A 12,183-nucleotide genomic window follows, 5' to 3' on the forward strand; every position below is an offset into this window, starting at 1 on the left:
TTGGAATTTCATAAGAAAGAGATTTTTCTACACATGTTTTAAAAAAGGGACATGCATGCTTGAAACATGTTAAAGATGCAAATGACTTATGGATCCAAACCTTTTAAAGAGAATAACATTAAATGCTCAAGTGAAAGTGCGGTGGGATATTTACCCGAGTCAAACAAGCCATTATTTTGGCCAATGACAAAAAGCTGACCAAACGATCATAGATGATTGTAAAGTGATTTATCATGCATAACGGGCTATATTTTTGTAAGGAATGACTTATGGATTGGGAGTCAATACTCGGTTAAAAATCCCTCGCCTCCCCCTCTTCCCGACAATTGCCAAATCTGATATATAAAAATTAAAAAGAGTATACAATACCTAAAAATTATAGACACTTTTTGGAATTATCATTCTCTACATTTGTGCATTGGGCATTTCCATTTTGGATGTGTACTTTCCTTTGTTAAAATAAAACTTGAGTTTTAACTTTCCCTCCATCTCGTAAACAAAAAAGGATATAAAAGGAAAATAGATCACAACAAATTGAAAATTTAAGAGTTTGTGTAAGGAAAAAATTTAAAGCAATAACAAATGTAAGTAAAGAAAATTTATTCACACACCACAATTGAACACAAAAGTTTTGTTATCCAAGTTTGGGAAATTCCACTAGTTCTACCCTAACAGCTTGGAATTTCATAAGAAAGAGATTTTTCTACACATGTTTTAAAAAATAGAAATGCATGCTTGAAACATTTTAAAGATGCAAATGACCTATGGATGCAAACCTTTGAAAGAGAATAACATTAAATTCTTTAGTGAATGTGCGGTGGCATATTTACCCGAGTCAAACAAGCCATTATTTTGCCCATTTAAAAAAAGGTGACCTAACGATCATATATGATTGTAAAGTGATTTATCATGCGTAATGGGCTATATTTTTGTAAGGAAACACTTAGTTAGAAATCCCCCACCTCCCCCTTTTCACGACGATTGCAAAACCTGATATTTAAAAACTAAAAAGAGTTTACAATCCCTAAAAATTACAAACACTTTTCGGAATTATCAAACTCTACATTTGTGCATTGTGCATTTCCATTTTAGATGTGTACTTTTTTTTCTTAAATCAAAACTTGAGTTTTCACTTCCCTTCATCTCGTAAACAAAAAAAAAGATAAATGGCAAAAATATCACAACAAAATAAAAATTTTAGAGTTTATGTATGGAAAAAATTTAAAGCAATAAACAAATGTAAGTAAAGAAACACCACAAATGAACACAAAAGTTTTGTTACCCATGTTTTGGAAATTCCACGAGTTCAACCCTAGTAATAGCTCTGAATATTATAAGAAATAGATTTTTCTACACAAGTTTTAACAAATGGATATGCATGCTTGAAACATGTTAAAGATGCAAATGACCTATGGATCCAAACCTTTTAAATAGAATAACATTAAATTCTCAAGTGAACCTGCGGTGGGATATTTACCCGAGTCAAACAAGCCATTATTTTGCCCATTTAAAAAAAGCTGATCTAACGATGATAGATGATTGTAAACTGATTTATCATGCATAATGGGCTATATTTTTTTAAGGAATGACTTATGGATATGAAGTCAACAATCAGTTAAGAATCCGTCGCCTCCCCCTTTTCCCGACGATTGCAAAACCTGATATATAAAAACTAAAAATAGTTTACAATCCCTAAAAACTTCAAACACTTTTTGGAATTATCTCTCTCTACATTAGTTCATTGTGCATTTCCAATTTCGATTTTACTTTTTCCTTCTATCAAAACTTTCACATTCCCTTCATGTCGTAAACAAAAAAAGAGATAAAAGGCAAATAGATAAAAAAAAATAGATTTTATATATAGAAATAATTTAAAGCAAAACCAAATGTTAGTAAAGAAAATTTATTCACACACCACAAATGAACACAAAAGTTTTGTTATCCAAGTTTTGGAAATTTCACTATTTAAACCCTTATAGGTCGGAATTTTATAAGAAAAAGATTTTTCTACAGATGCTTTAAAAAATGGATATGCATGCTTGAAACATGTTAAAGATGCAAATGACCTATGGATCCAAACCTTATAAAGAGAATAACATTAGATTCTTCAGTGAATGTGTGGTGGGATATTTACCCGAGTCAAACAAGCCATTATTTTGCCCATTTACAAAAAGCTGACCTTAATGGTAGTTGATGATTGTAAAGTGATTTATCATGAGTAACTGGATATATTTTTGTAAGGAATGTCTTATGGATTGGGAGTCTACACACAGTTAAAAATCGCCCGCCTCCGCCTTTTCCCGACTATTGTAAAACCTGATATATAATAACTAAAAAGAGTTTACAATCGCTAAAATTTACAAAGACGTTTTGGAATTATCTCTCTCTACATTTGTGAATTGTGCTTTTCCATTTTATATGTATACTTTTTTCTTAAATAAAAACTTGAGTTTTAACTTTCCCTTCATCTCGAAAAAAAAAAAAAATAGATAAAAGGCAAATTGATCACAACAAAATGAAAATTTTAGAGTTTATGTATGGAAAAAATTTTAACCAATAAAAAATGTAAGTAAATAAAATTTATTCACACACCACAAATGAACACAAAAGTTTTGTTATCCAAGTTTGGGAAATTCCACTAGTTATACCCTCATAGCTTGGAATTTTATGAGAAAGAGATTTTTCTATACATGTCTTAAAAAATGGATTTTCATGCTTGAAACATGTTAAAGATGCAAATGACCTACGGATCCAAACCTTTTAAAGAGAATAACATTACATTCTCAAGTGAACGTGCGGTGGGATATTTACCCGAGTCAACCATGCCATTATTTTGCACATTTACAAAAAGCTGACCTAACGTTCATAGATGATTGTAAACTGATTTATCATGCACAACGGGCTATATTTTTGTAAGCAATGACTTATGGATATGGAGTCAACACTCACTTAAAAATCCCCCACCTCCCCCTTTTCCCGACGATTGCAAAACCTGATATATAAAAACTAAAAACAGTTTACAATCCCTAAAAATGACAGACACTTTTTCGAATTATCACTCTATACATTTGTGCATTGTGAATTTCCATTTTAGATGTGTACTTTTTTATCATAAATCAAAACTTGAGTTTTCACATTCCTTTCATCTCTTAAACAAAAAAAGAGATAAAAGGCAAATAGATCACAACAAAATAAAAATTTTAGAGTTTATGTATAGAAAAAATTGAAAGCAATACCAAATGTAAGAAAAGAAAATTTATTCACACCCACAAATGAACACAAAAGTTTTGTTATCCAAGTTGGGGAAATTCCACTAGTTCAACCCTAATAGCTCGGAGTTTTACAAGAACGTGATTTTTCTACACATGTTTTGAAAAATGGATATGCATGCTTGAAACATGTTAAAGATTCAAATGTCCTATGGATCCAAACCTTTAAAAAGAGAATAACATTAAATTCTCAAGTGAAGGTGCGGTGGGATATTTACCCAAGTCAAACAAGCCATTATTTTGCCCACTTACAAAAAGCAGACCTAACGATCATAGATAACTGTAAAGTGATTTATCATGCGTAACGGGCTATAATTTTTTAAGGAATGACTTATGGATTGGGAGTCAACACTCAGTTAAAAATCCCCCGCCTCCCCTTTTGCCGACTATTACAAAACCTGATATATAAAAAGTAAAAAGAGTTTACAATCCCTAAAACTTATAAACACATTTTGGAATTATCTCTCTCTACATTTGTGCATTGTCCATTTCATTTTAGATGTATACTTTTTGCTTAAATCAAAACTTGATTTTTCACTTTCCCTTCATCTCGTAACAAAAAAAGAGATAAGAGGCAAATTGATCACAACAAAATGTAAATTTTAGAGTTTATGTATAGAAAAAATTTTAAGCAATAACAAATGTAAGTAAAGAAAATTTATTCACACACCACAAATGAACGCAAAAGTTTTGTTATCCAAGTTTGGGAAATTCCACTAGTTCAACCCTAATCGCTCGGAATTTTATGAGAAAGAGATTTTTCTACACATGTTTTAAAAATTGAATATGCATGCTTGAAACATGTTCAAGATGCATACGACCTATGGATCCAAACCATTTAAAGAGAATAACATTAAATTCTCAAGTGAACAAGCGATGGGATATTTACCCGAGTCAAACAAGCCATTATTTTACCCAATTACAAAAAGTGACCTAACGATCATAGATGATTGTAAAGTGATTTATCTTGCATAACGGGCTATATTTTTTCAAGGACGGACTTATGGATTAGGAGTCAACACTTAGTTCAAAATCTCTTGCCTCCCCCTTTTTCCCGACGATTACAAAACCCGATATATAAAAACTAAAAAGAGTTTAAAATCCCTAAAAATTACAGACTTTTTTGGAATTATCTCTCTCTATATTTTTGCATTGGGCATTTCCATTTTATACGTATACATTTTTCTTCAATCAAAACTTGAGTTATCACTTTACCTTCATATCGTAAACAAAATAAGAGATAAAAGGCAAATAGATCACAACAAAATAAAATTTTTAGAGTTTATGTATGGAAAATAAAGTAATAATAAATCTAAGTAAAGAAACTTTATTCACACACCACAAATGAACACAAAAGTTTTGTTATCCAAGTTTGGGAAATTCCACTAATTCAACCCTAATACCTCGGAATTTTATAAGAAATAGATTTTTCTACGCATGTTTTAAAAAATGGAAATTCATGCTTGAAAGATGTTAAAGATGCAAATGACCTATGGATCTGAACCTTATAAAGAGAATAACAATAAATTCATAAGTGAACGTGCGGTGGGATATTTACTCGAGTCAAAAAAGCCATTATTTTGCTCATTTAAAAAAAGCTGACCTAACGATCGTAAATGATTGTAAAGTGATTTATCATGCGTAACGTGCTATAATTTTTTAAGGAATGACTTATGAATTGGGAGTCTGCACTCAGTTACAAATCCCCCGCCTCCCCATTTTCCCAATGATTACAAAACTTGATATATAAAAATTAAAAAGATTTTACAATCCCTAAAAGTTACAACCACTTTTTGGAATTATCTCTCTCTACATTTGTGCGTTGTGCATTTCCATTTTGTTGTTTCTTTTTTCTTAAATCAAACCTTGAGTTTTCACTTTCCCTTCATCTCGTAAACAAAAAAAAGAGATAAAAAGCAAATAGATCACAACAAAATGAAAATTTTAGAGTTTATGTATGGAAAAAATTTAAAGCAATAACAAATGTAAGTAAAGAAAATTTATTCACACACCACAAATGAACACAAAAGTTTTATTAACCAAGTTTGATAAATTCCACTAGTTCAACCCTAATAGCTCAGAGTTTTATAAGAAAGAGATTTTTCTCCACATGTTTTAAAAAATGGATATGCATGCAGGAGACATGTTAAAGATGTAAATGACCTATGGATCCAAACTTTTTAAAGAGAACAACAATAAATTCTCATGTGAACTTGCAGTGGGATATTGACCTGACTCAAACAAGCCATTATTTTGGTCATTTAAATAAAGCTGACCTAATGATCATAGATGATAGTACAGTGATTTATCATATGTAATGGGCTATATTTTTTTAAGGAATGACTTATGGATTGGGAGTCAACACTCATTTAAAAATCCCTTGCCTCCCCCTTTTCCCAACAATTGCAACACTCGATATATAAAAACTTAAAAGACTTAACAGTCCCTAAAATTTACAGACATTTTTTGTAATTATCTCTCTCTACATTTGTGCATTGTACATTTCCATTTTAGATGTATAGTTTTTTCTTAAATCAAAACTTGACTTTTCACTTTTCCTTCATCTCGTCAACTAAAAAAGAGATAAAAGGCAAATAGATCACAACAAAATCAAAATTTTAGAGTTTATGTATGGAAAAATTTATAGCAATAACAAATGTAAATAAATAAAATTTATTCACACACCACTAATGAGCACAAAATTTTTGTTATCCATGTTTTGGAAATTCCATTAGTTCAACCCTAATAGCTCGGAATTTTATAAGAAAGAGATTTTTCTACACATGTTTTAAAAAATGGATATGCATGCTTGAAACATTTTAAAGATACAAAGGACCTATGGATCTAAAACTTTTAAAGAGAATAACATTAAATTTTTAAGCGAATGTGCGGTGGGATATTTACACGAGTCAAACCAGCCATTATTTTGCCAATTTACAAAAAGCTAACCTTTCGATCGTAGATGATTGTAAAGTGATTTATCCTTCGTAACGGGTTATATTTTTGTAAGGAATGACTTATGGACTGGGAGTCAACACTCAGTTAAAAATTCCCTGCCTCCCCCATTTTCCAACGATTGCAAAACCTGATATATAAAAAGTAAAAAGAGTTTACAATCCCAAAATCTTGTAGACACTTTTTGGAATTATCTCTCTCTACATTTGTGGATTGTGCATTTCTATTTTAGATGGATATTTTTTTCTTAAATCAAAACTTGAGTTTTCACTTTCCCTTCATCTCGTAAACAAAAAAAGAGATTAAATGCAAATAGATCACAACAAGATGAAACTTTTAGAGTTTATGTGTAGAAAAAATGTGAAGCAATAACAAATGTAAGTAAATAAAATTTATTCACACACCACAAATGAACACAAATGTATTGATATCAAAGTTTGGGAAATTCCACTAGTTCAACCCTATTAGCTCGGAATTTTATGAGAAAGAGGTTTTCTAAACATGGTTTAAAAAAATGGATATCCATGCTTGAAACATGTTAAAGATACAAATGTCTTAAGGATCCACACCTTTTAAAGAGAAAAACATTAAATTCTTGAGTGAATGTGCGGTGGGATATTTACTCGAGTCAGACAAGCCATTATTTTGCCCATTTAAAAAAAGCTGACCTAATGATCGTAGATGATTGTAAAGTTATTTATCATACATAACGGGCTATATTTTTGTAAGCAATGACTTTTTGATTGGGAGTCTACACTTAGTTAAAAATCCCCCGCCTCCCTCTTTTCCTGACGATTGCAAAACCTGATATATAAAAACTAAAAAGAGTTTTCAATCCCTAAAAATTACATAAACTTTTTGGAATTGTCTCTCTCTACATTTGTGCATTGTTTATTTCCATTTTAGATGTATACTTTTTTCTTAACTCAAAACATGAGTTTTCACTTTCCCTTCATCTCGTAAACATAAAAAGAGTTAAAAGGCAAATAGATCACAACAAAATAAAAAATTTAGAGTTTATGCGTGGAAAAAATTTTAAGCAATAACAAATGTACGTAAAGAAAATTTATTCACACACCACAAATGAACACAAAAGTTTTGTTATCCAAGTTTGGGAAATTCAACTAGTTCAACCCTCATAGCTCGAAATTTTATATGAAAGAGATTTTTCTATACATGTTTTAAAAAATGGATATGCATGCTTGAAACATGTTACAGATGCAAATGACCTATGGATCCAAACCTTTTAAAGTGAATAACAATAAATTTTCAAGAGCACGTGCGGTGGGATATTTACCCGAGTTAAACAAGCCATTATATTGCCCATTTACAAAAAGTTGAACTAAAGATCGTTGATTGTATAATGATTGATCATGCATAATGGTCTGTATTTTCTTAAGCAATGACTTATGGATTGGGAGTCAACACTCAGTTAAAAATCCCCAACCACCCCCTTTCCCGACGATTGCAAAACCTGATATATAAAAACAAAAAAGCGTTTACAATCACTACAAATTACAGACACTTTTTGGAATTATCTCTCTCCATATTTGGGCATAGTGCATTCCTATTTTGGACTTTTTTCATAAATCAAAACTTGTGTTTTCACTTTCTCTTTAACTCGTAAACAAAAAAAGAGATTAAAGGAAAATAGATCACAACAAAATAAAAATTATAGAGTTTATGTATGGAAAGAATTTAAAGCAATAACGAATGTAAGTAACGAAATTTATTCACACACCATAAATGAAGACAAAACTTTTGTTATCCAAGTTTGAGAAATTGCTCTAGTTCAACCCTAAAAGCTCAAAATATTATAAGAAAGATATTTTTCTACACATGTTTTATAAAAGGGATATGCATACTTGAAACACGTTAAAGATACAAATGACCTATGGATCCAAACCTTTTAAAGAGAATAACATTAAATTCTCAAGTGAACGTACGGTGGGATATTTACCCGAGTCAAACAAGCCATTATTTTTCCCATTTACAAAAAGCTGACCTATCGATCATAGATGATTGTAAAGTGATTTATCATGTGTATCAGGCAATATTTTTGTAAGGAATGACTTATGGATTGGGAGTCAACACTCAGTTAAAACTCCCCCACCTCCCCCTTTTCCCGACGATTGCAAAACCTCATATAGAAAACTAAAAAGAGTTTACAATACTTAAAAATTACAGACTTTTTTTGAATTATCTCTGTCTATATTTGTGAATTCTGCATTTCCATTTTAGATGTATACTTTTTTCTAAACTCAAAACTTGAGTTTTCACTTTCCCTTCATCTCGTAAACAAAAAAGAGATAAAAGGCAAGTAGATCACAACAAAATGAAAATTTTAGAGTTTATGTATGGAAAAAATTTTAAACAATAACAAATATAAGTTAAGAAAATTTATTCACACACCATAAATGAACACAAAAGTTATGTTATCCAAGTTTGGGAAATTCCACTAGTTCAACTCTAATAGCTCAGAATTTTATAAGAAAGAGATTTCTACACATGTTTTAAAAAATGGATATGTATGCTTGAAACATGTTCAAGATGCAAATGACATATGGATCCAAACCTTTTAAAGAGAATTACATTAAATTCTTAAGTGAATATGTGGTGGGATATTTACCCAACTCAAACAAGCCATTATTTTGCCCATTTTCAAAAAGCTGACCTAACGATCGTATATGATTGTAAAGTGATTTATCATGCGTAACGAGCTATATTTTGTAAGGAATGACTTATGGATTGGGATTCTACACTCAGTTAAAAATCCCGCGCCTCCCCTTTTTCCGGATGATTGCAAAACCAGATATATAAAAACTAAAAAGAGTTTACAATCCCTAAAAATTATAGTCTCTTTTTTAAATTATCTCTCTCTACATTTGTGAATTGTTCATTTCCATTTTAGATGTATACTTTTTTCTTAAATCAAAACTTAAGTTTTCACTATCCCTTCATCTCGTAAACAGAAAAAGAGATAAATTTCAAATAGATCACAACAAAATGAAAATTTTAGAGTTTATGTATGGAAAATATTAAAAGCAATAACAAATGTAAGTAAATAAAATTTATTCACACACCACAAATGAACACAAAAGTTATGTTTTCCATGTTTGGAAATTCCGCTAGTTCAACCCTAATAGCTCGGAATTTTATGAGAAAGAGATTCTTCTACACATGTTTTAAAAAATGGATATGCATGCTTGAAATATGTTAAAGGTGAAAATGACCTATGGATCCAAACCATTTAAAGTGAATAACATTAAATTCTCAAGTGAACGTGCGGTGGGATAGTTACCCAAGTCAAACAAACCATTATTTTGCCCATTTACAAAAAGCAAACCTAACGATCGTATATGATTGTAAAGTGATTGATCATGAATAACGGGCTATTTTTTTTTGTAAGGAATGACTTATGGATTGGGAGTCTACACTCAATTAAAAATCCCCAGCCTCCCCCATTTTCCGAAGATTGTAAAACTTGATATATAAAAACTAAAAAGAGTTTACAATCCCTAAAAATTACTGACACTTTTTGAATTATCTCTCTCTACATTATTGCATTGTGCATTTCCATTTTAGATTTATACTTTTTTCGTCAGTCAAAACTTGAGTTTTCACTTTCCCTTCCTCTCGTAATAAAAAAAAAAGAAAAAAAGAAGGCAAATAGATCACAACAAATGGAAAATTTTAGAGTTTATGTGTGGAAAAAATTTAAAGCAATAACACATGTATGTAAAGAAAATTTATTCACACACCACAAATGAACACAAAAGTTTTGTTATCCAAGTTTGGGAAATTCCACTAGTTCAACCCTTATAGCTCGGAATTTTATAAGAAATAGAATTTTCTACACATGTTTTAAAAAATGAATATGCATGCTTGAAACATGTTAAAGATGAAAATGACCTCTGGATCCAAACCTTTTAAAGAGAATAACATTAAATTTTGAAGTGAATGTGGGGTGGGATATTTACTCGAGTCAAACAAGCCATTATTTTGCCCATTTACAAAAAGCTGACCTAACGATCGTAGATGATTGTAAAGTGATTTGTCAAGCGTAACGGGCGATATTTTTGTAAGGAATTACTTATGGAATGGGAGTCTATACTCAGTTAAAAATCCCCCGCCTCCCCCTTACCCGACGATCGCAAAACCTGATATATAAAAGGTAAAAAAAGAGCTTACTATCCCTAAAAATTACAAACACTCTTCGGAATTTTGTCTCTTTAAATTTGTGCATTGTGAATTTCCATTTTAGATGTATACTTTTTGCTTAAATCAAAACTTGAGTTTTCACTTTCCCTTCTTCTCGTAAACAAAAAAGAGATAAAAGGCAAATAGATAACAACAAGATGCAAATTTTAGAGTTGACGTAAGGAAAAAATTTAAAGCAATAAGAATTGTAAGTCAAGAAAATTTATTCACACACCACAAATCAACACAAAAGTTATGTTCTCCAAGTTTGGGAAATTCCACTAGTTCAGCACTAATAGCTTGGAATTTTATATGTGAGAGATTTTTCTACACATGTTTTGAAAAATCGATATGCATGCTAGAAACGTGTTAAAGATGCAAATGACCTATGGATCGAAACCTTTTAAAGAGAATAACATTAAATTCTTAAGTGAATGTGCGTTGGGAAATTTAGCCGAGTCAAATAATCCATTATTTTGCCCATTTAAAAAAAGCTGATATAGCGATCGTAGATGATTGTAAAGTGATTTTTCTTGTGTAACGGGCTATATTTTTTTAAGGAATGACTTATGGATTGGGAGTCTACACTCAATTAAAAATCCCCCGCCACCCCCTTTTCCCGACGATTGCAAAACCTGATATATAAAAAGTAAAAAGAGACACTTTTTGGAATACACTCTCTATACATTTGTGCATTGTGCATTTCCATTTTAGATGTATACTTTTTTCTTAAATCAAAACATGAGTTTTCATTTTCCCTTCATCTCGTAAACAAAAAAAGAGATAAAAGGCAAAATGGATCACAACAAAATGAAAATTTTAGAGTTTATGTATATAAAAAATTTAAAGCATTAACAAATGTAAGTAAAGAAAATTTATTCACACACCACAAATGAACACAAAAGTTTTATTATCCAAGTTTGGGAAATTCCACTAGTTCAACCCTAATAGCTCAGAATTTTATGAGAAAGAGATTATTCTACACATGTTTTAAAAACTGGATATGCATGCTCGAAACATGTTAAAGATGCAAATGACCTATGGATCCAAACATTTTAAAGAGAATACCATTAAATTCTTAAGTCAAAGTGCGGTGGGATATTTACCCGAGTCAAACAAGCCATTATTTTGCCCATTTAAAAAAAGCTGGCCTAACGATCGTAGATGATTGTAAAGTGATTTACATACATAACATGCTATAGTTTTGTAAGGAATGACTTTTGGATTGGGAGTTTACACTCAGTTAAAAATCCCTTGCCTAGCTCTTTTCCTAACGATTGCAAAACCTGATATATAAAAACTAAAAAGAGTTTACAATCCCTAAAAATTACAAACACTTTTTGGAATTATCTCTATCTACATTTGTGCATTGTGCATTTCCATTTTAAATGTATACTTTTTCTTAAATCAAAACTTGAGTTTTCACATTCCCTTCATCTCGTAAACGTAAAAAAAGTTAAAAGGCAAATAGAACACAACAAAATGAAAATTTTAGAGTTTATGTATGGAAAAAATTTAAAGCAATAACAAATGTAAGTAAAGAAAATTTATTCACACACCACAATTGAACACAAAAATTTTGTTATCCTAGTTTGGGAAATTCAACTAGTTCAACCTTCATAGCTCGGAATTTTATAAGAAAGAGATTTTTCTACACATATTTTAAAAAAATGGATATGCATGCCTGAAACATGTTACAGATGCAAATGACATATGGATCCAAACCTTTTAAAGTGAATAACATTAAATTCTCAAGTGC

This window comes from Aristolochia californica, unplaced genomic scaffold (assembly GCF_029961685.1).
Source record: "Aristolochia californica isolate CCGP_79_NKW_82.1479 unplaced genomic scaffold, dmAriCali1.0.hap1 SCAF_4, whole genome shotgun sequence".
Classification (NCBI taxonomy): Eukaryota; Viridiplantae; Streptophyta; class Magnoliopsida; order Piperales; family Aristolochiaceae; genus Aristolochia; species Aristolochia californica.